Raw genomic sequence first — 23,701 nt, 5'->3', positions numbered from 1 at the left:
CACAGCCAACGCGTTTCGTTCCTTAAAGATACAATTTCTTAACGGAACTTCTTCAGGGCTCAAAGTGACAGCAGATTAAATGCAGGCTTTGGATTTCAAAAATTGAAGAATGACAAATGAGTAGTGTATCCCACTTGATAATGGAACTACCCAGAGATCAGAAGATATTCAGATTGGTCGTAGAGGGTCTAACTAAAGCTAAAAACCAGTAGTTGAAGTTTAAAGTATTAAGATCCATTTGAATGGTGATTGACAAAGATTCATAATGAGAATCTGTACTGTTCCTTCAATTCAATTCCTGAGGTAGATTGTCAAACGACATCAAAAGTAGATGCTCAGTCTAATGTCAACATATTATTGATTAAACACCTTATTAAGCGTTTTCCGGTCACATCCCGATTCTCCGACCTATATGCCATAATGAATTACATTTAAATATTTAGATTAAAAGAAATCTCATAAAACTTATATCAAATTATGTTAAGTCATATTTTGACCATGAATTAAACTAAAATAGTTATATATCTTATTCAATACCTTATGCTAATTGAACCCCTGCATTAATTTCACGATGAACATTTTTAAATTAGTTACTTTCATTTATAGTAATACTAAATTTCACTAACTGTAAATGTTAATAAGTAAATTGTGAGTATAACAATATGTAACATGACTGTATCACTAACCTTAACTCTTAGTTCATTTTAATTACATTAATTTTCAAACAGTCACAATGGTATCACATTTAATCATAGCCCTAAGTTAAACAAAAATACTTTTTTGTTAAATATTTGAAAATCTGTTGGTGATATTTTATATCTCTAATGCTAAATGATAGTTACTTTTAAAAGCTATTGTCCCTAAGCTTTAGGCAGTCCCATAGAATAACTTAGCAAATGCAGATGAAGTAACGGTGTAGCCAAAATAAGGACACAGAAGTAAATCTCAAGTGAAGGTTGGACACCTGGTCTGTCGTCTGTCACAAATTCTTCTGAAAAAGTGCTGTGTGTACTCTTGCCTGTCATTCCTCCTGAAAGATAAACTTTTCCTTTCAGAAATTTAATTCAGTGATCAGGGAAGAAGATGGTCAGTGGGGATGAATAAAGGGATGGGGTGAGAGGACACATGGTGATCTTGAAGTGGATCTGTGGTTCAAGAAAGTCTATGATGATTGAATCTCTTGTAGGTGCTGAAGGCGATAAGCAACTAAAGAGAGATGGATATATTTTAAGATTTATTCAAGGTATGCTGATCTAAAATGATGCATTTGCTGTCAGGGCAATAACTCTATAATTTACAGTCCTTTATGGAGTCCTCAATTAAGGATAAGGGTGAACAATAAAATAATAGCTGGTTCAGAAGAATGTGAAATGCTCACACTGTTACTGTTTACATAGAATCGAAAACACAGAGCAATGTGGTAAGGAGTCGGTGATTCTCATAAACCTTACAATTGTTACCTATTTTTTGGGGTTTGGGAGTCAGTTGGTTTTTTGGCATTTTTAAAAAATTGTCTTTATTTTATATTGATTAGCACATTACATGCTACACCATACGGTTAATATATCTGCGATAGTAATCAATATAGCCATCAAACAATGTAAAGATAAAAAAATGTAGAAACTGTAAACAGAACACAATCTAAACAGGTTGACAAACTTTGCCTTACCACAGCATTTGCTATAGCCTGCGAATTGGTCTACATTTTGGCAAAATATTAGGCGGGAGCTTTAGCATGTAGTGCTGGCTGAATACATTAGGGATTAGTAATATCCTCCCTCCTGTGGAGCTGCTTTGACAAGATGTATGACAACATTAATAGATGTTCTTTATTTGCATGATGTAGAGGGTGTGAATCATAATCCTGTCCCGGATTGTGAGTACTTTTGCACTCGGCTTTTTAAAATATTTGTATTGTTTTTATCATGATACAATTCAATAAACATTAATGACCTTTGTCCATGCCCATGAGTCTTTTGCTGGGTGCAATAAATGCCTGTGGTCTGAGCCTCCCCCTACATAATGCCATTCCATTCATACAGCAGTCAACGGTACAGAACAACGTACGGTATATCTCAAACAGTTATGCATAAGGTGTACCCCTAATTATGTTTTGCCCCTTTAGCACAGTGATCGACACTAGTCGGACCTCTTATTCCTAGTTGTCAATCTTGCTTCTAAACCCAATCCATGGACCCTAATGTGTTCATATTTCTTAATGCTCTCTCTGTCGTCATATACAAATGTTTCAGCCATCATGCGCCAGTCTATTCCTGAACTCCAGGCTTCCATTAAGGTAATGCTTGGCTTCCCCATAATTTTGCCATGTCTCTGCATGCTATCGTGAGTTTGAGGTGATACAAAGTTTTGTCAGCCCTTGGACATGAATCATCACCCCAAATTCCATGAACCATACCATTAGTTTGACTTCCCTGATTACCAAGACCCCAGTACTGCGTGGAGGCACTCCCTCACTGCATTCCAGAATTATTCTAGTTTAGGACATTCCCAGATCATATGGTAAAAGTCTTCAGTTAGTCCACAGCCTCTCCAGCATAGATCAGCATCTTTCTTTTTTTTGTCTGGTTATTGTATAATAGTATCTTGGGTTTAATCAATCTAAAGCGTCTTCTTATTACCACTTCATGTAGATATTGGAAAGCCTCCTCTCACTCCTAATCCTAAAGCCTTCCCACATCTATCTCCCAGCTGCACTTTAATTTCTTCAGGAACCTCGGAACATTGTTGGCCAATGATATGTACCTTAGGAATGCTATCTTTTGAGGCAAATATTCAAATAGTACCCAATCCTCTAAAGGTGTTCCATCACACATATGGGCATCTGTGGGAGTGTGTAAACACATTGCATATTTAAGTTGTCAGTCTCTAAATGCTGTGTGTGCTAGCTTGTTTTCTGACTGTAACTGGATGAAGATTTTCAACTCTTGTGCATCCCATACATCCTCCAGGCTAGAATTCCCAATAATGTCCCATCAGCCGAAGACACACAACCAGTTTAACTCCTTCAAATTATGAATTGCCACAGTGGAGTATAAATAGTTTACTATCCTGTCCTAATTTCTTGGTGGCTGGCCTGCACACCCTACCCAGCATGTATGCGTGTGCAGGCAATCATTTCATGTGTATCTCACCATATAACATGGGCAAATATCCGATAGAGCCCAATGCATGATTGTCTATTGTGATCAATGTATCCTGTAAATGCCCATTTTTGTATTACTATCATATGCAATCCCCAGTAATATATTTGTATAAATTAAGTGGTGCGATTCCTCCATCTTAAACCTTTTGGGTTAAGGTCTTTATAGCAATTCTAGGGCGAACACGATCCCATAACAGAGTGTGCACTGTGCTCTCTACCCTTTTAAGAAAGGAATCTGGTAGTCAGCAGAGCTCACCTTTAAGAGAGAGGAGAATGGATTCATCTGTTTTCCATGCCGCTAAAGGGTGTAACACTGACATATGCCAAGTTCTAGTAAATACTAACCATTTGCCAAAGATTTGAAATATCTGGAACAACCAGTGTATTAAATCCTCCGGGTTTGTGATGTATAGTAAAATGTAATCTGCGTATAGTGATATATGTACCTCCCACTGGGATTCCCATGCGAAGTCTCTCAAAAGGGCATTCTTTTGCTCCCAATATGCTAAGGGAAACAGTGTCAAGGCCAAAACCATAGGGGAGGGGTTAACACTCCCTTGTACCCCTATTTAAGTCAGATATTTCTCATAACACCCCATTGACTCTCATACTAGCCACATGATCCATACGTACAGAGCCCCAGGACTATGCGTTACAGTTTGCTAAATTTTGCACCCTTCATGCAAATAAATACCTAAAAAAGCAAACTTCTTGGTATTTTTGTGAATGGCACAATATGTGCCTGTCACAAAAATATCGTGGCTCGCATGTAGAGCCAGCAAACCAGGACCCGCCTTGCAGCAGTGAAGAGAGAATGTCTAGACTGATGCCAAAGAGGAGAGATTTCAATTGTTAATTCCAGCGTTAGTTTATGGCTCAGTTATCTTCCGAGGGAAGGGCGCTAAATAACTGGATCTGTTGCAAATTACGGCTATAAAATGTGTCTTTGATCCCCAAGAACACTGGTCATGCAGAAATTTGATTGGAGTTTGGTCTTCCAGGGCAGGCTCTAGTGTAACAGGCCATCTTTTAAAAAACGTTACATTCTTTTTTTTTTATAAAGCTTTATTTAACAGTCATCGACATACAGTAAGTCATACAAAACAATCAATATCATTATAGGCATGACAGACTAATACAATCATCATTCACAGTATACACAGTAAGGATAACTCATGGGGTGAGCAGGTCATCCAACTCAATACCAAGTGGGGGAGGACATATGTCTCCACGATATGAGTTCCACGCGCTCCATATTCGGGAACATTTTTAGGTCTCGGCTCGAAGGCTGCGCTTGCGCAGTCTCGATCCGAGATTTAATGACTTGGAGAAGAGGGGCTTGAACCCGCCCCTCTTCTCCCCTGTTCTCCATTGGCTGCCCTCTTCAATGCTGGCCAGCCATTGGAGAAGAGGTCCCGTCACTCCGATCATGCCCCGTCCTTTTCGGATCGGGGGCGTGTTTTTTGCAGAAAGTCTAATTATCTCCTCCAGCCAATGGCTGGAGGAGATAACAGCAAAACACGCCCCCGAATCCGAAAAGGACGCTGCGTTTCTCGGAGGCATTTCTGCTCTGCCTCGGAGAAAGGCAGCGGCGTTAGGTTGCCCTCCACAAAGTCTCTGTAGTTGTGCCCTGTTCAGTTGCAGATGTTTTTGGAGTTTTATCGATCTTAAGCAGAAAGTATGGGTTCTTAACGCTGCCTGTAAATGTGAAGCACCTCTGCAAGCGAAAACGGGGTCAACCCATGGCAGGTCAAACACATAACTCTTGGAGGAGCCGAACAGTCGAGGGGAGGGAGGAATCTGCCAGCAAGTCGGTAGCAATTATGCATCGCATTCTGGCAGATGCAGTTCAGTGTTTTTAACGTACACTCCAGTAAGAAAGTGTTTACCAGCAGTTTTTTTACCTGTGCTCATGATCACGCTGTGAGCTGCTTGTCATGTGTGGGCCTGTCGCCATTTACTTGACTGTTTATTCTTAGCCATCTTCTCCAAAGTATAGAAATGTGAATCAAGCTTTCATGAAAATGTTCACTGTGATTACTCTGTACTTGCTGCCCTCAGATGGTCCGAAGTCAAGAGACCTTGGGGATTGGTGTTGATGTCCCCTCTGGTGATTGAGCCTTCTTTTAAATATTACATCCTTCCCCAAGCACCCACGGGGGATAACCGTGCCAGAGCAAGGTCGGCGTGATAGTATTTTTCTCTGTGAGACCTGGTTTCTGGACGACACTCTGCGAGACTCCATTATATGCCACTCCAATCTACTACTCCCCTCTACTACACTTTACTCCACTACACTGGGGGAGGGGCTGCCTTCGTGGTTACAGCTTTAAACGGAGGGTTCACTCAGCCGTTCATGCCCCTGCTGTCGACAAAATGAATACTTTGGTTACGTTCCCCGACAATGCCGCCGCAGCGTCACTCGCCACAGTGCACAGGCAAGGAGTGCACCCTGGTGCTGAATGTGTCTGAAGGCTGCGAAATGTTGCAGTAGCTCGACTATGAAAAGATTAAAAATATATATATATCGCCCTTCGTACACGTGAAGGCTCACGACTCGCTTTAAAGCCATAAAGTAGGAGTACTGTTAGTGATATAATCAACCATTGTGCTATGAGAACATGACCCCAAATCACGCGCTCACGCGCCCCCAGTTCTTTTCCACACTTTTTATTTTATTTTTATTGAAGCGGGCTTCTCCCGCGTAAGCAAAATATGCCTCCGCACCCTCCACAGCCTGGCAATTAGCATGTTAATTCATTTCACCAAATTGCCTTTAGACTGCTATTAGATGTGGGCTTTCCTGATACATCAAACACACAGCCCTGAATGACATTTAAACAACTGTCTGGCTTCCCTTTCTTTGTGCTGATGATAGTTAAAACAAAGCCGCAGTCTGTCCTCTCGATGGGATTGATAGCAGCGCCGGTTCTAACAGCTTGCACGCGTATTCTCTCGTATGCAGCGTTGACGTACAAAAAGGACAACACAATGCCGCGCGCACATTAACCCACGGCAAGCCAGCGGCCTAGCTTGTGAACATCTGCACAGCATGGACGGGAGAGTTTGTGTCCTCTTCTGTCAGTGGGTTCGAATTAGTAAATATGGTGGGTATGTAGGGTGGCCAAGTGGCATGGGCGCAAACTCAAGACTGTGCGTGTAAAAGTTCAGGAGAAAGGGTAAAAATTCAGGACAAAAGTTCAGGACAGGAGGTCAAAATTCGGGACAGGAGGTCGAAATTCGGGACAAAAGGTATGCTTTACAGACACATCAGGGAATGTCATGCAATAGTATACAAATTAATAGGCAAAGAACATAAGTACAAGTCACTTTCTCCGGCATGGTCAATTTCTCCTGCCCCGTCACCGCTCCTGCCCGTTCACTGGTCCTGCTCATGCCTAATCACAGCACCTGCCACATCACTTCTCTTGCCTTGTCATTTCTCTTGCCTTGTCACTTCTCCTGTTCTGTCGCTTCTCCTGCCCGTTCACTGCTCCTGTCCGATCAGCACTCCTGCTCATGCACGAACACCACTCCTGCCCCGTCACTTCTCCTGCCCCGTCACTTCTCCTGCCCCGTCACTTCTCCTGCCCCGTCACTTCTCCTCCTGCTCATGCCTAAACACCGCTCCTGCCCCATCAGTTCTCCTGCCCCGTCACCACTCCTGCCTTGTCACCTCTCCTGTCCCGTCACTTCTCCTGTCCCGTCGCTTCTCCTGTCCCGTCGCTTCTCCTGTCCCGTCGCTTCTCCTGCCCTGTCGCTTCTCCTGCCCTATCGCTTCTCCTGCCCTGTCGCTTCTCCTGCCATGTCGCTTCTCCTGCCCTGTCGCTTCTTCTGCCCTGTCGCTTCTTCTGCCCTGTCGCTTCTTCTGCCCTGTCGCTTCTCCTGCCCTGTCGCTTCTCCTGCCCTGTCGCTTCTCCTGCCCTGTCGCATCTCCTGCCCTGTCGCTTCTCCTGCCCTGTCGCTTCTCATGCCCTGTCCCTTCTCCTGTCCCCGCACCGCTCCTGCCCGTTCACTGCTCCTGCCCGTTCACTGCTTCTGTCCGGTCAGCACTCAGTGGCTCTGTGTGTGGGTGCAAATGCAATAGGTCTCGCATTTGAGAGTGATTAAGCTATTGACATTGTAAATAACAATGCCGTTTCTTTTAATGTTTTAAAAACAAAAACATAAACAAAAATAATGTCATGAGCAATGCCAATAGCTCTAACTTTACCAATGCCGAGACCATTGCATTGTAAATGCTTGTTAAGGGCAGCCTCAGGCCACATACACTGTCTTTTCCCGGTACATGCACCAGTCTAGGTTTGTTTCCCATGTGCCTACTGTGGGCGGTGCCACCGCTCATTTTTTTTTACATTCTTTATATAAATCTGAACCTAAATCCTTAGTGAAAATGTGCTTGCAGGAAATCAACAATTTCTCGTATACTGGCACATGGAGTGCCTTCTTATCAGAGTGTTACCAAACTTTTCACTTGCAGGTATTTAGGGCTCTAGAAATTAATAGGGTTTGCTTTATATGTTTTTTTAACCAAGCAACCAAACAACTTTCATTTAATGTCAATAAAGGTGAAATATTAGCCGAAGAGTATGCTTAGACAGTCATAAACTCCTATGAGAAATTTGATATACAGCCTTATATGACCATCTCCTTTCCATCTCGCATGAGCGATAGATATCTGAAGCTAAGACTCAGCAGATACCCAACAAAGGACAGCACTCCAAAATGGCTACAAGAATGGCCAAATAGTAGCCGCAGACTTTGCGATTATCCACAAGAAACTCTACTGCATTTAGTTTGTGTCTGCCCAAACCTGTTATATGCGCGCCAAATTCTTTTAAAACCTTTATTTTTAAAGGAAGGAGTAAGAACATGCTGCCATACACTTATGTTATGTTTATCGTGCAAGACAATTCACCTTATTTGCCGATTTGTTAAATCCCTGACCGAGTTGGAAAGAATTTTTACAACCTTCTCTTAATGCCCAGTACTTTAACCAATCTCTTTTGAAGGTTTTTGTATGTTTCATCAATGCCCTAATGATAACCAGAAACAGATAAGAAGTTAAAAGATGATGAATCAATATTAAGCACTTTAGTAACCATTTGCACAGGTCCTGTAATGAACAGCTCATGGAAATTGTCAATAATGATTGAATGATGGAGTATTACCGTTAAGCATTTTAGCAATTTTATCCTGTATAGGCTGTGAATGATTTGTATTTGCTCCATTTCAAGTGGTCATTTACTTTTAAGAGACTCGAGCTGCACAAGCCTAGTGTCAAACAACTATGGACCAGAAGTTAAAGGAATTACTACTAAGCACTTTAGCATACTTTTACACAGATATTTGAGAAGGATTTGCATGTGCCTAATTTTGAGTTATCATATATGCATAGCTGTTCAAGAGATAATGTTATCAATTTGATTAAGTTGTAATGATTTTAATTAATTAGACAATGAACTTAAACTTTCATTTTAAAGCTTCACTCTCTCTGGGCACCACATTGACCTTTTGCTTCCTTGCATGACGTATGGGCATGCTGGATGGAGCTATTACTGTAGCCCCTTCCACCCTCCTCCCATCCTAATTTAAGATTGGAAGAAGGACGGAGAGGGCCACAGTAACAACTCCCTCCAGTACTGTGTATTTCATTCTGTAAATGATGTGTGAGGTGATGGGCACAAAGAGTTCCTTCAGTGGAGGTGTCTTATAAACAGATGCTGTTGGGGAGGGGTCAAAAGCGCAAGCAGCATGTGAGGTGGGAAGCAAAAACTTGATGCGGAGGGGTAGGAGGAGAAGAGGCATGGGTGGCACTGAGGGGCAGAAGGAAAAGAGTTTCTACAGGGGAGGGGACAGTGAAATGGGGGTGCAGGAGGATGAGTGACATTGGGGCGGGACAGTAAGAAAAGAGTTGCTGAGGGGAGGGACAAGATAAGTGTTGCAACTGGGATGGGACAGGAAAACTTGTGCGGGGCTGGTGGGTGAACAGGATGGGGAGTTGCACGCAGGGAAAGGTAGCGAAAAAAAATTCTGCTGGGTAATAGCTGACAAAAAAGGCCAGAACTATAACATGCCACCTGAGCTCCCGGGCTCCAGCATCCGCTCCTTGCAGCATGAATGCTTTCACTTTGGTGAAGGCGTGCTTTGCATCCACAGAAGGAGAACAAGGTAGACCAGAACAATGGATCAATAAAAGAAGTATTGAACCTGGTCTTTCTATTGAGATTTTGCAAAAGCTTTTGTAAAAATTTTAGGATTTTTACAATGCTCATAATTTTGCTATGTTTCGGCACATTGCAAAACCCTGAAGGCTCTGTATATAGCAGTTTCACCCATGGCATGAATTTCGGGACAAAGCCCAGTTTCTTAAGGATCAGTATTGGAAGAGGTCATCCCTCTGACACCAAGGACATGGCTCCATTCAGTGGCAGCACTGCTGCTAGTTTTGAGTCCCGGGTTGTGTACATACTTCGAAGTTTGTCTGCTACTTCTGCCCAACATAATTCTGTTCTGATTTGGTCTGCCAATTTGTCTATGATGATGCCTAGTCGGTTGGCCAAGACTTTGGCCAAAACGTTCACTTCAGCTTGCACCAATGAAATGGGCCGATAGGGATCACATTCCATCCTAGGCTTCCCTTTTTTCTACAGCAACACCACACTAGCCAATTTTAGGTCATATGGTAATCTGCCTCGGTTTCCTTGAGTTCTCCCCTACATCACGAGGCAGTGAGGGACCTTCCTTCTCAGAGAGACACTTGAAACATTGAGTTGGGAGGCCAGTGAGGCCTGGAACTTTCCCATTCTGTAACTGTGTAATTGCCACTGCAATTTCCTCTTCTGTGGGCTGTGCTTTTAGATCCTCCAATGTTGGTTCAAATAACCTTGGAGCAGGCAGGCCTCTGATGTAACTTGGATGGCTCTACTTACAACTTAGAAGTCTAGAGTTCTGCAAGAAGTATCACAAGGGATGTGCTATATCTACATTGCAGGTTTGCGTCCCACTTGTTACTCGTTTTCCCTCCTGCCAAGCCATGCTGGTACCTTGTCCTTTATTTTTCACTGCATACAGTCTTTTTTGAGGTGCCATGTTTTGTTTCTTGCTTCATTTGTGGCCAATGCATGATATTCGTGTTTTTTCTGTCTAATTTGCCGTTTAATCCCAGCATCCCCACTTTGTAGCAAGATGATTTCGAGAGTTATCTGGTTCTCTTTTATCCCCGTCAAAGTAGTACCTTTCTCCCGTGTGTTCCCTGTCACGCTAGCATTCACATGGCCCCACCACTGTTCGAGAAGCTTCCCAAAGGGTTGTATTAGACTGCACTGATCCCGTATTCTCTTTCTTTGTTTCTCTTAACTCCTCCATTTTCCTGTCCCCACCAATTGTCACGTCGCGTTGAGACTAGTGCCATATCCTGGAATCTAGTTTTTCCAGAGAGCATTTCTGCAAGCCAGGAGGCAAATATAAAGAGAAGAGAGCCATCCGCTCCCCCACCCTAGTTCCCATTCACTGCAGCAACACATCCCTGAGGGTCACCTTAGGTGTTTCCCACTGAGAACCGTGTTGCCTTCGTAACCAGTAACTCCACTCCTCTGGACCCAGTTGTAAATCCTACATGTGCAAGTAGTTGATATCATCCCTATATAGAGTACAGCCAATTGCACCATTCAAGTGTATCTCCTAAACGAATGCCAGGGCTGGGCTGTGCCCCCTCATAACTTTATCATCCATACAGGTCACAGTCCATGATACGCTCAGAAACTTGTTGCTCTTCAGCTGTATGCTACCACCTCCATCACCCTCTCTCAAGATGTGTTCCAGTCTGTGGTTCACAATTCTTCATGCAATGTGCAGTCTCAGAGAATAGGCACCTCATAACGTACTGCGCTATAGACTGAAAGCCCTCCTTTACTGCCCGCTCCGTGCACACTTGCCCCATGGGTCTAAAACTACCCTCACACCCAACCCGCAGTGCACCTGTGGCCCAACATTATTAAACAATTTAACCAACAGTGATTTCTACGAGTGGCTGACACGCAGATAAGACCAGTCGCTGTAAACTCCCTGGCACTGTATAAGCTCTCTTACATGGCTGCCCCTCCCTCTAATTGGTGTAAGAGTTGCACAAAAATGTTCCAGGCGTCCATATCTCATTTTGCCCTCAGAGCCAAATTACGCTCCACATTCCGTATTAAATGGAGTTGAAGGAGGATTCATTTATTTAACGTACTTTATGCGCTTCATCTGTTTCAGCAGTCACCAGCACTATTCATCCTTGCTAGGACACCACTTCTAGTCGCCTTTCAGCATGTGACAGTTATTCTGTTCTGTTGATTCCATAACCCGGGTAGTGGTTCCAATAGTTACCCTAGATCTGGCTGCAGTGCTGTGCTGCATTTTTTCACTGGTCGGTTTTCCTTTACAGCAATAGTTCTCCATCCTTCCAACCACTCCTAGACCCTTTCTGAAGTTATGGAGTGCCAACATTTTTCCTGAGCTAGTATTTTCAGTTTAGCCAGGAACATCATATGTTTCAGCCTTTCTCTTCCTTTTTTCACTGCATGTACAACTGCACCACCTGAGTGAAATCAGGAAAAAGCAAGATATTCCTATTTTCAAATGGTGTGGTGCCTTTGAGTTCATAGTATTAATGCCATTGGCTCCACCTTACAATAATGGGCATCATTTTGACCTTTGGATGGTCATGACCATGTAATTGTCAGTGGTGATTACAGTAAGGAAAAAAATGGAACTGTTCACATACCCATTCCACATCTGTGCATTCTTTCTCCAATTTCAGAAATATCAGGATGCAAATGGAGCTCTTCAGTCAGAATCCTCTAGCGGATAAGACCCTGATTACAAGTCCTCCCAGGGGCAGATACTACTCTGTGTGATCACTAGAGATCCCTTGTTATGGGACCCAAGATTGGCGGGAATAGTATATATAGAGAATTGAAACACATCCTATTATCCAGGGACATGCTATATCATGGCGTCCTTTAAATCAACAAATAAATAATCAGCTGAGAAGTGCCGTTGATTTCACAGGCAAAATAAGCAATGGACCAGAGGCGCTTTCTGCAAACGCTTCTTTAAATGCAGTCATTGGATCAATACAGAGTTCTTCGTTCTCCTCAGCAGTTCTAGGGACTTGTACAGTGGATTTATTGAGCATGGCAAGCAGCCAAGAATGCTATTGGCTAAAGCCACATGTTGAAAACTAAAACGGCGATATGATTAAGCATTCACTAAAGACATGAATTCTCTCGCGTTAAAACATGTTTCTTGTCTTATGTTGACTAATGTCTGGACTCCATCTTGTAATGTCATGCCTCCAAGTGCTTTGCACGAGAAGAGTCCTTTCTTCTTGTCACTTGCTCTTGTAATCTGCCTAGTAACAGTCTATAAATAGCTCCTTTGTTTGTCTGGCGCATGCCCAGACTTGACCACATCTGTTATTAGTTAGTCCTTGCTTGACCATGTTTTCGCGGGTTCAGGACATTGTCGTCTCCGCCCACATATTGATTCTGTATCGAAAATGTCCATAAAAGGTAAAGAACTTTGCCTCATGTTGTATCCACCCACTTATGAGCCCCTCTGTTGTGTATAAAAGGGGACCGCGTACGCAAGTTCTTTGTGCTACTCTATGCAATACTGAAGAGTGTTGTATGGGTTGTAGGACCACCCTTAAGGGTTAATAAACTCTGTCTTTGTATTTGCAGTTTCCGTGCCAACTTCCTTCTAACTTTTGTTACAGGAGAGCGAACCCTTGTATTCTGCGGGCCTAGCTGGGGCCTGTATTCTTCAATTGGCGCCCGTCACGTGGGGCTCATCGGCGACTCGGATGCTCGAAGGACTGGTCGTGACGAAGGTGAGGAATTTGGCCGGGGATGTGATCACTGCCAGCGGCGTTTTTAGTCCTGGCATCCCGAGGTTTCTTCCTTCCCTTCCGAACTGACCTTCTGGGTGGCGCCGGTCCTCGACTGAGACCTCTTCTGTCGGTTTTGCCGCGACAGCCGTTTGGGCGAATTTTGGAACTTGGCAGTTGGAATCTGGACACTCTTGATTGGTAAGAACCGTTGTACGGTACTTGCTCCGAGTTTTGAAGCCTGGGTTGGCTATTTGAGTTTGATTTGTGATGACCGGTCATATTTTGTATTGATTACTGTGAGAATATATGCGTTGCAACACATATAGGCAGGTAATGTGGAGATATTTCTCCGGAGTTGTGTAAATTTGAACGGCACAAAGTTTAAGTGCCATTTTTGATAATACTGCACATTTTGCATTATTTTTGAGCATGCCTGCTTTCAGCGCACTCCGTAAGTGGTGCTGCTGTTTTGGAAACCGGTTAAATCTCGAGGAATCTGCTCCAGCCCCCCCAGAGGGGACTCCTAATAGGGATATGTATGTGAAGCATGGTCTTTCCTCTATAATGTACAGCACAGTGTGGAGGAAATACACCAAAAAGGATCCTGAGTTGCGATGGCCTTTGTATGGTTCGTTTGATATGCGTAAGATTGAGTATGTGGAACAGTGTATGTGTAAACGGCGTGCTCGGCAAGACATGTTTGAATGTGTACGGTTATGGGTAAAGGAAGTGCGTGAGTGAGAGAAACGTGAGAAAGCGCTGTTTGATAAAGAGCAACGGAAAAATGATCATGTGAGAGCGCAGGAAGCGAAGCGTCGGGAAGAAAGAGAACTGGCGGAGATACAAGAGAAAGAGCGTAGGTTGCAAGTCTCGGGTCAATATGCTGTCCGCCAGCCACTTTATCCTGTCCTTACTAATCTTGAAGATGATTTTTATTTATTAGATTGCTCTCCGCCTCCTTATGTTGGCGCGTCCGCCCCGAGATCACAGGATTCTGGATCGGTTTCGGATAAGGTAGACACGTGGTCCATGTTACCAGTTGATCGTATGGGTGAGCTTCGGAAAATTTCTTTGCGTGCGCTTAAAGACAAGCTACCCCTTGCTGAATTGTTGGACTCTGGAAAGTTGGCGGGATAAAGAGAAGCTGTATTTTGCGGCAACTTTTTCTGATGAAGTGATTAATGCCTTTCGGAAATATTCTGATGTTTTCGAGCCTGATGCTGTAGTTTCAGATGCTAAAGCATTACGTAACGGTGTTTTTTCTCCCTCTAAGGTACCCGATGCGGTCCGACGGCTGTTTGCATTGCGGGACGCGGCGTTTGAACTTCAAGAGAGAGCGCGCCTAAAGGCAGGGGAGAAGGAGCAATCGGATTCGCGTACCGTCGGCGACCAGTCATCTACCTCCCAATCAGATAAGAGTGAACTAGTGCATGCTAAACCGATGCGAGAGGCGGCACCTTTGTATGTTCCTCCTAAAGGAGCAGGAAATAGTTCAGATATATCTTCCCCCGATGCTAGGGGATATTTTGTGTATAATTGGGTTTATACTCCCTGGCATAGGGCTGATGTTATGGCATTAAAGAATGCATTGCCTGACCCCCGCAAGAATCCAGCGGCCTTTTACGAAGAGGTTGAAGGGGCCTTGAATTCTTGTACTATGACCTTAGCAGATATAGATTTGTTCTTTGGGCTTATTTTACCACCGGATATGTGGCGATCTGTGCGGAAGGTGGATGATCACGCCGCTTTTAAGGCCAAATGGTCTGAGATTGAGGATGTGGATAGGGAGAGAACCCGCGCAACAACCACCCCAGCTTATTTTAGATCTTCCCACTGCTATTTTGACTAAATTGAAAACCATTATCCCCCCTAAAAAGATTGATTGGAACATGTTAGCATCGTGTAAACAGAAGGTTGATGAATCGGTTTCAGACTTCTTTACGCGCTTCGAGGAGACATTTCATGATTTCAGTGGTCAGTCCCTTACGGATGACACGGGTCGACATCTTTTTGTTGATAGATACGTGGCGAATTTATTGCCAGGAATAGCAGCTCGTTTAAAAGCGAGTGAAAGTTCCTGGTCCACTTCGTCTCCGGCATCCCTCCTGACTATGGCTCAGTATTATGAGCGTCAGGAACAAGAAGCGAAGGGGCATGAGGAGAAGAAATCGAAAGATTTGAAAACTAAGGTGATGTTAGCACAAGTGTATGGTCCGCCTCGTCGGGGTATCGACAGAGGTAGAGGAGGATCCTATGGTCCCCCTTCCGTTCGGTCAGATGTTAATAGAAATCAATGTGCGTATTGTAAACAGTCGGGTCATTGGGCTAGAGATTGTCCGGTATTATATGCATCTCGTCAGGGACGTGGTCAGGGACCACCGAGAGGTAGAGGGGGCTTTTCGAATTTCAGAGGGAATTCCAATGATCGTGCTCGATTTGACTCTAACGTGCAGCAGCGAGATAGACCTAACGTATTTGATCGGCAAAATCAGTATCAAATGTCTGGGAATGATCGCGCTGGGTACCATGATTCGCAGCATGCATAGGATTGCGTTGGATGGGGGTTGGAATCAGTTGAAGTATCGGTTGATCAGAAGTGTCCTTATGTTTCAGCAAGTGTTTTGGGTTCTACTGATCGGTTCCTAGTTGATACCGGAGCTACTCGTAGTGCACTGTCTAAACAATTGGTTCCGAGGGCTCCCCCATCTAGCTTAATGGTTACATCGGTAGGGTTTGATGGTACACTCTCTCGCAGCCCTCTTTCCCGACCCCTTGCCTTCCATGTTGACCACTTTTCTGCACCCTGTCCGTTTTTGCTCGCTCCGAACACGCCCGACAACATTATGGGTCTTGATATGCTTAAGCACTTCAGAGCTACGATCCGCTGCTCCCCTACTGGAGTACGTGTGATATTAAACGATAATCACCCACTGACAGACCGGATGTGTGTGGTTGCGGAGGATGCTGCATTGGCTTCCCTCCCTCATTTTTTGTGGGCCACTTCAGGTACTGATGTGGGACGGATGGTGATTCCGCCTGTCCACATTAGTGTCCAGGAGGGTGCGGTGTTACCTCGCCTCCCTCAGTATCGTATTTCTCAGGAGGGGGAGGAGGCACTCATACAGATTGTGCAGGATTTGATTAAGGTGGGAGTGGTGGAGGAAGTTCCCTACAATGTCTGCAATAGCCCTATTTTACCTATTTTGAAGAAAGATACTGACACCAGGGTTTATCGTTTTATCATTGACTTAAGAGAAGTGAATAAGATAGTGATACCTCAGTACCCAGTGGTTTCTGATATCACGACGTTACTCACTTTGGTTCCGCCAACGGCGACCACGTTTTCAGTTATTGATTTAAAAAATGCTTTCTTTTCGATTCCTATTCATCCTGATAGCCGATACCTCTTCGGTTTTACTTTGAATAATAGGTCTTACAGATTTTGTAGAGTCCCTCAGGGTTATACAGAAAGCCCTAGTATTTATAGTCAAGCATTGAAAAGGCAATTGGATTCCTTTGTTCTGCCTGATGGTGTCGCCCTTATACAATATGTCGATGACATCTTGTTGGCGGCTGACACTCCTGAGTTGTGTGAGAAGACTACGTTATCTTTGCTGTCCTTTTTGGCATCTCACAATCACAAAGTGTCGAGGAAGAAATTGCAATTCTGTAGACCAAAGGTGACTTATTTGAGTCACCTTTTGTCTAAGGAGGGGCGTGCACTCGCACCAGATCGTATTCAAGCAATTTTGGACACGCCAGTACCTTCCACACAGAAGGATGTGCGTGCATTCTTGGGTTTAGCCTCTTTCTGTAGGCAATGGATATTGGGGTTTTCACACATAGCTAAGCCTTTGTTAGCACTTTTGACAAAAGACACTCCGATTCCTCTTCCCTGGTCAAATGAGTGTGAAATTGCTTTTCAGCAATTACGACAAGCCCTTTGTTCAGCACCAGTGTTAGGTACCCCTGATTATACGAAGCCCTTTTCACTGTATGTTCATGAGAAAGATGGATGTGCATTATCAGTTTTAGTGCAGATGCACGGCGACAAGCAGCACCCTTGTGCATATTTTTCGGCTGTACTTGATCCTGTTGCCCGAGCATTACCAGGGTGTTTTCGCTCGGTTGCGGCGACAGCTGTGTCAATACGCCAAAGCGAGGGAATCGTGTTATCTCACAAATTGTTGGTATTAGTTCCCCATGCTGTGGATGCCCTGCTTAATCAGACAAAGACGCAGCATTTGACCAGTGCTCGTTTAACGGGATATGAGTTGACGCTTTTGGCTCCTCATATTACGTTAAAGAGGTGCGCAACGCTAAATCCAGCCACATTGCTGCCGTTTCCGGAAACTCAGTCTGAAGCACGAAGAACACATGACTGTATTCTTGTGACGGAGGAACAGACAAAGGGTCGTATTGATCTCCAGGATACGCCCTTTACAGATGTAGATGGAGAACTGTGGGTGGACGGATCATGCCTGAAGCTACCAGATGGTACGACTTCAGCAGCGTATGCAATTACCACATTACAAACAATAGTGGAGACTGCACGCATACCGCAGAAATCAGCTCAGGCAGCGGAACTGATAGCATTAACACGAGCATGTGAGCTCAGTACAGGATTGTGTGTGAATGTTTATACAGATAGCCGCTATGCCTTCGGAGTAGCGCACGACTTCGGCCTACTCTGGAAGGAGAGAGTGTTTCTAACGTCACATGGAACCCAGATAATGTATGGGGAGTTAGTTCACAACCTTTTGACTGCACTAACGTATCCAAAGACGATTGCTATAGTTAAATGTAGTGCCCATAAGAAGGTGGTTGATAAAGTGGGAGAAGGGAATGCTTTAGCAGACCGGGTGGCGCGAGAGACTGCGATGCAGCCTGGTGCTACTGCAATGTATGTTGTGAAATCGCAGACAGAAAGATGGCACGATGCCAGGAGAGAAGTGTTGGAGATACAGAGGACCGCTTCCGATAAGGAACGGGAGCAATGGTCCAATGATGGAGAATTAGATGATGAAGGGTGTTGGAGAAGTAAGCAGATGGATAAATGGAAGTTACCCACAGCCTTCGTACAACCTATGGTTCAGATGGCACATGGACTAGCGCATGTCGGAGCTTCCGCAATTGTCAAATTACTCACACGGGTTTGGGAGCATCCGGAGATCGCTAGTACGGCAAAGAGGGTAGTGCAGACCTGCATGATTTGCCTAAGGTACAACCCAGGAAAGGGTACACGAACTCCAGCAGGAGGATTTGCAATGCCTACTGCACCCTTTGAGGTTTTGCAGATTGATTACATTCAGCTTGAGCGCTGTAACAATCTGAAGTATGTTCTAGTAGTGGTTTGTGCCTTCAGTAAATGGGTTGAGGCGTACCCTACGAAAGACAATACTGTAATGACTACAGCGAAGATGCTATTGAAGGAGTTTTTCCCTCGATATGGTGTTTGCAGATTGCTGTGGAGTGATAATGGACCTCATTTTATAGCAGATGTTATCAAGTATGTCCTGAAAGGCCTAGGCATTACACAGAAGTTCCATGCAGTGTTTCACCCTCAGTCTGCGGGATTGGTTGAGAAATATAACGGTACTCTGAAGCTTAAGATCGCTAAGATCCAAGCTTCAACTTCTTTGACTTGGCCAGATGCTTTACCGCTGGCATTATTGTCAATTAGATCGATACCGCATTCTCGGACCGGTCTCACACCCTACGAGATCGTGTTTGGACGCTCAATGAATATTTGGGGTCCACCAAAACCGCAGTTAGTGTATGATGTACCTTGTGTAATGATGAGTGATTATCTGGCACAGTTAACGGATAATTTGGTTTCTATTCATCAACAGGTTCGAGAAGTGCTCCCTGATCGGTCCACAGGTGAAGGTCATAACCTCCGACCTGGCGATCAGGTTATGATAAAGGTATTCGAAAGGACGAACAGCCTGGAACCGAGATGGGTTGGTCCTGAGCAAGTCTTGCTCGCAACGAGGACAGCTGTGCGAGTTTCCAATCGGAAGAACTGGATCCACTCCTTGCACTGTCGTAAAGTGCCGCCTGGATTGGTGGACCCTGCTGTGTTGACCGACCATCGAGAAATCCTGACTGCGGAGGAAGGCCGTGCTGTGGAACCGAACGACACTGAGGAGGTCTTCCCGGACCAAGCGATCCCTGGAGGAGGGAGATATCATCTTCGACCAAGGAAGTGATTTTTCTTTTTCTGTACCCAGATACGTTGTCAGAACGGCCCTTAGGTTAGTGAAACGGAGAGCCAATGAGGCAAGGGGGGGGGATCAGCCCTGCATTAGTGTAGTGACACCCGTCTTGGCCCGCTGGTGAAGAAATCAACGGCTGCCTAAGGGGAAGAGTTCTGACAACCTTTTAGTTTCAGGAAGATACTGACTTTTTACTACAAGATGGAAAAGAAGAAGATTCTTTGTGCGACAAGCTTTATTATCATTGTAGCTATTGTTGGTATAACCACATGGTTTGTTGAGGATGTGACTCCTGCCCGTGAGTTGCTTGTTTTGACCACTCCAGTGCCTGAGGAGCACTACTTTTATACCCTTCCGTATCAAGAATTGAAGCATCGTCAGTCTTATTTGAATAACACTTTTATCCAGATGTTGCATCATACCCATGTTGCTACGAATGCTACGAACTGTTGGATATGTGGTATGATGCCAGCTCATCAGAAGAAAGGAGGAACGCCATTTATACCCCTTCCTTTCTCTCATAATGGCTCTTGTAGAGCATGGTATACTTTGCTTTTTGCCACACGGAAACCTACAGTGGGTCGATTACTTTTCAGACTTAATAGAGAATGTCATCAAGATAAAAATGGCTATCCACAAGCGAATGGGACAATATGGGAGTGGGAAGAATATCTACCAGACAATGAATCGATCCCCTATATTTTCACGAACACCAGAGACTCTGCAGGGAAAGAGCGCTTTGTGATTCAAGTGGCACAAGCTCAAGCGGACCTGTGTGTCCAGAGTGTGGGTTATATTCCTGTTGGTGTTAGTGATTGTATTATTGTTCTGAATATAGATGGATTAAATAATAGTACTTTCTTAGCCTCCCACAATACATACTTTGTATGTGGGAATAAGGGTTATTATCGCTTACCAGCCGGCTGGTCCGGAGTATGTTATGTAGCGTTTTTATTACCTCCTGTATTCTTAGCACCTGCATCCTATCATAAAGATTTGAAGTTGCTGAACAATGTAACTGTAAATAGGTATAAAAGTACTCTATCTATTGATGATGTTGATCAAACTGATACTAGCTTACAGCAGTATGTTGATTTTAACTTAGGATTGTTCTTCTTTGTTGGAGCTGCCCTAAATAGTAGAAAGGTTCGTAGATTAACAAGAGTTGTAGAGGCTGTGACGAATCAAACCGCTGCTGCTCTTGGGAATCTTACGGAAGAACTACAAATTACTAGAATTGTTGCATTGCAGAATCGTATGGTGTTAGATGTTATGTTAGCTGATAGAGGTGGAGCATGTAAAATTATCGGAAGTAGTTGCTGTGTGTTTATTCCTGATCATACGCCATCAGTTTACAACGCTATCAATAAATTGCATAAAATCGCAGCTGAGATTCATACAGAAAATGGTACTTGGACCTTTTCTGGATGGTTTTGGGCATTGATCACTACATGGGGATGGAAAGTTTTAACTGGTCTCTGCATTATTGTAGCAGTTCTGTTTTCCTGTTGCATCTGTGTCCAATGTGGTCCTTTACTCTGTTCTTTATGTGTGTCATTTTGTATTCCTGATAAGAAAGCTATTGCCAATGTCACCCACCAGAAATATTTAACCAAAGAGGTGGAAGAGATGATGAAAATTGACATCTATGATGATTATCCCAATAAGCCGAATGTCTTCAGTAAATGCTGAAAGGGTCGTCTGTTGAAAACTAAAACGGCGATATGATTAAGCATTCACTAAAGACATGAATTCTCTCGCGTTAAAACATGTTTCTTGTCTTATGTTGACTAATGTCTGGACTCCATCTTGTAATGTCATGCCTCCACGTGCTTTGCACGAGAAGAGTCCTTTCTTCTTGTCACTTGCTCTTGTAATCTGCCTAGTAACAGTCTATAAATAGCTCCTTTGTTTGTCTGGCGCATGCCCAGACTTGACCACATCTGTTATTAGTTAGTCCTTGCTTGACCATGTTTTCGCGGGCTCAGGACATTGTCGTCTCCGCCCACATATTGATTCTGTATCGAAAATGTCCATAAAAGGTAAAGAACTTTGCCTCATGTTGTATCCACCCACTTATGAGCCCCTCTGTTGTGTATAAAAGGGGACCGCGTACGCAAGTTCTTTGTGCTACTCTATGCAATACTGAAGAGTGTTGTATGGGTTGTAGGACCACCCTTAAGGGTTAATAAACTCTGTCTTTGTATTTGCAGTTTCCGTGCCAACTTCCTTCTAACTTTTGTTACAGGAGAGCGAACCCTTGTATTCTGCGGGCCTAGCTGGGGCCTGTATTCTTCACACATTAGGGTACAGGGATTCAAGGCAAGAACTTTTAAACTGAATGGATATTTGTGAACAAGATCCATTTGGGGAAAGAGTCCTTTCTCAAGAGAACTAATGCTTCCCCAGAGGTGTGCACAGCACACACCATGGAGCTAGTTCACAAACGCATTTATGAGTACTAGAAGTTGTACTACAGGTGTAACTTTTACATAAATACCTTTGATACGACCTTGAAACATCTAACTCCACATCACTAAATGTGCAAATAGGGCACAGTCCTTTATATATGCACTAGTCATTTATGACCATTCAAATAAAATTTTCATTCTATTCCTATTTTAGATCGCTTGGGGCAATTTACAAATTAATATAAAAGTACTTAAATGTGTACTACTTTACATACACCAGAATGCAGTTGACAATAGGCCCCATTATTTCTATGTTTTATTTGCATCAACAATGTATAGCAGTTTTACTTCTGGGTTTACACTCTGTCGATGTAGGTCAGGTACATTCTTAAAAAAAAAATTGAGGGCGTAACATAGTTTTTGATTTTTTCGGCTGGCAGGACGTTCACAGATATCTTCAAATTCCATCTGACCTTTGACATATTATACAAGTAGTCAAGTGTCCGGTGCCAAGGTACGTTTTGCAATTCCGTAGTAGACAGTATTTTATTAATTTGAACCCTGAATAAATATGTATGAGACACAATTGTATTTGATTGTCTTCAGTTCAGTTGATGCAGCCACATTACATGTAAGCCTTTTGGCCCCACAAGGTGACAGACCGCGCACGAATGAAGCATTTCTTTTTCACAAACAAATGCTTCTAGGGTGTGACGGGCCGTTTACTATTTAATCTATCAGTCATGGGTTTTTTTCCCTGCCACTCTTATCAGCGTGTGTGAACGCGCCATTAAGCCAGTCAGTTTATATTTCTCCCGCTCGAATCTTCACCTCACCTTCGTGCCGGAACAAACGAGCTGGTTAATTATAAATTAAATTATTTCTTCCAGAGAAGTCGTTTAGGAATACAGTAACCTGCAACTGTTGGATGAACTGCACAGAAGAAAGACGTTAACAAAAAACAAAAAAGCATAGGTCAAGATGACGAGATGGTATTGTAATTATAGTTGTATGCAAACTTAAGCTGCAAGGTGCTCCCAGACGTATCATTAGGGCTGTGAAATATTATGTTCCGCTCCGCACAAAGCAAACACGTAGCCAGACTGTATTATGATCAGTTAGGTCACCAGACGTGTCCCGAAGGCACTTCGAAACGTAAATATATGTCATGAGACATAATATTATTTTTAACGTATGAATTGCAAAATCTAGTTCAGTCAGGGCGCCGGATAAACGACGAACACTTTTTCAAACCTGCGTGTATTCTATCCTCCTGTCTGCATAGGACCTTTTTATCCATTTGGTGAACAATAATTGATATGTTAAATACATTAAATTGAATTAATATGCTGATAGTCGTACCGTGTCTAAACCCTAACACTGATTTTTATTTGCTGTAGTAGGTTCGTTGGCCGCGGCTGGAAGGGCGTGGAACCAAAGCACGTGCACTGAGGCATTGATGAGGTCATTCCTACGTCAACTGAAAAGGTCACGCGAGATGATAACAGTTGGAATCCTTCCAGAAAATGCTTGAGTCGTACACTGCTTCAACTCTGGTTCACCTCTGAAACTGCTGGCGGAAGTTGGGAATCTACAGTAAGTGCTAAATTCAGATCATGCTTTTTTTTCTATACCCCTTCCCTAGATCCTCTTGAGGCTCACTCAAGCCTTTACTTTTTAGGATGGCAGATTATTCACCTGTGAACTTCCTGTTCATCTTGGCCCATGAAACTTGTTACCCTAGACCATTGTTGCAACTGGTAGTTGTTTGGTGTGAGCAGTATTGTGCAATTCTAGCTTGACAATGACATTAATAATGAAGAATTGTAAACATATATAGTAACTATGTTTATGGATATTTTCTGAACATGCAAACTAAGTATGTTCAGGGAGCTCATATATTTAGGACTTACTACTCTAGCATTAAACAGAGCAAGAACACTTGAGAAATGGATTTGGGGTGTTATAATAGGGTGTCATTCCCTTAAAAAGAGTTGGTTTAGTCAATGTGATTTGTTGACTTACACAGTGC

The 23,701-nt window shown here is 43.6% G+C and overlaps 1 protein-coding gene across 6 annotated transcripts in view; it reads left to right on the top strand.

Annotated features, from left to right (window-relative positions):
• The window catches only part of CRACDL (CRACD like), a 494,556-nt gene that overhangs the window by 38,300 nt on the left and 432,555 nt on the right, over nt 1-23,701 (top strand). For 4 of the 6 annotated variants that reach the window (XM_085622824.1, XM_085622826.1, XM_085622829.1 and 1 more), the window contains exon 2: nt 23,070-23,265. The gene's annotated coding sequence lies outside the window, so the exon portion shown is untranslated. The remainder of the gene's footprint in view (nt 1-23,069; nt 23,266-23,701) is intronic. The other 2 variants (XM_085622830.1, XM_085622825.1) reach the window with 1 other exon arrangement.

Source organism: Triturus cristatus, chromosome 8 (genome assembly GCF_964204655.1).
Source record: "Triturus cristatus chromosome 8, aTriCri1.1, whole genome shotgun sequence".
NCBI lineage: Eukaryota > Metazoa > Chordata > Amphibia > Caudata > Salamandridae > Triturus > Triturus cristatus.
This window is presented reverse-complemented; position numbering and strand designations above follow the sequence as displayed.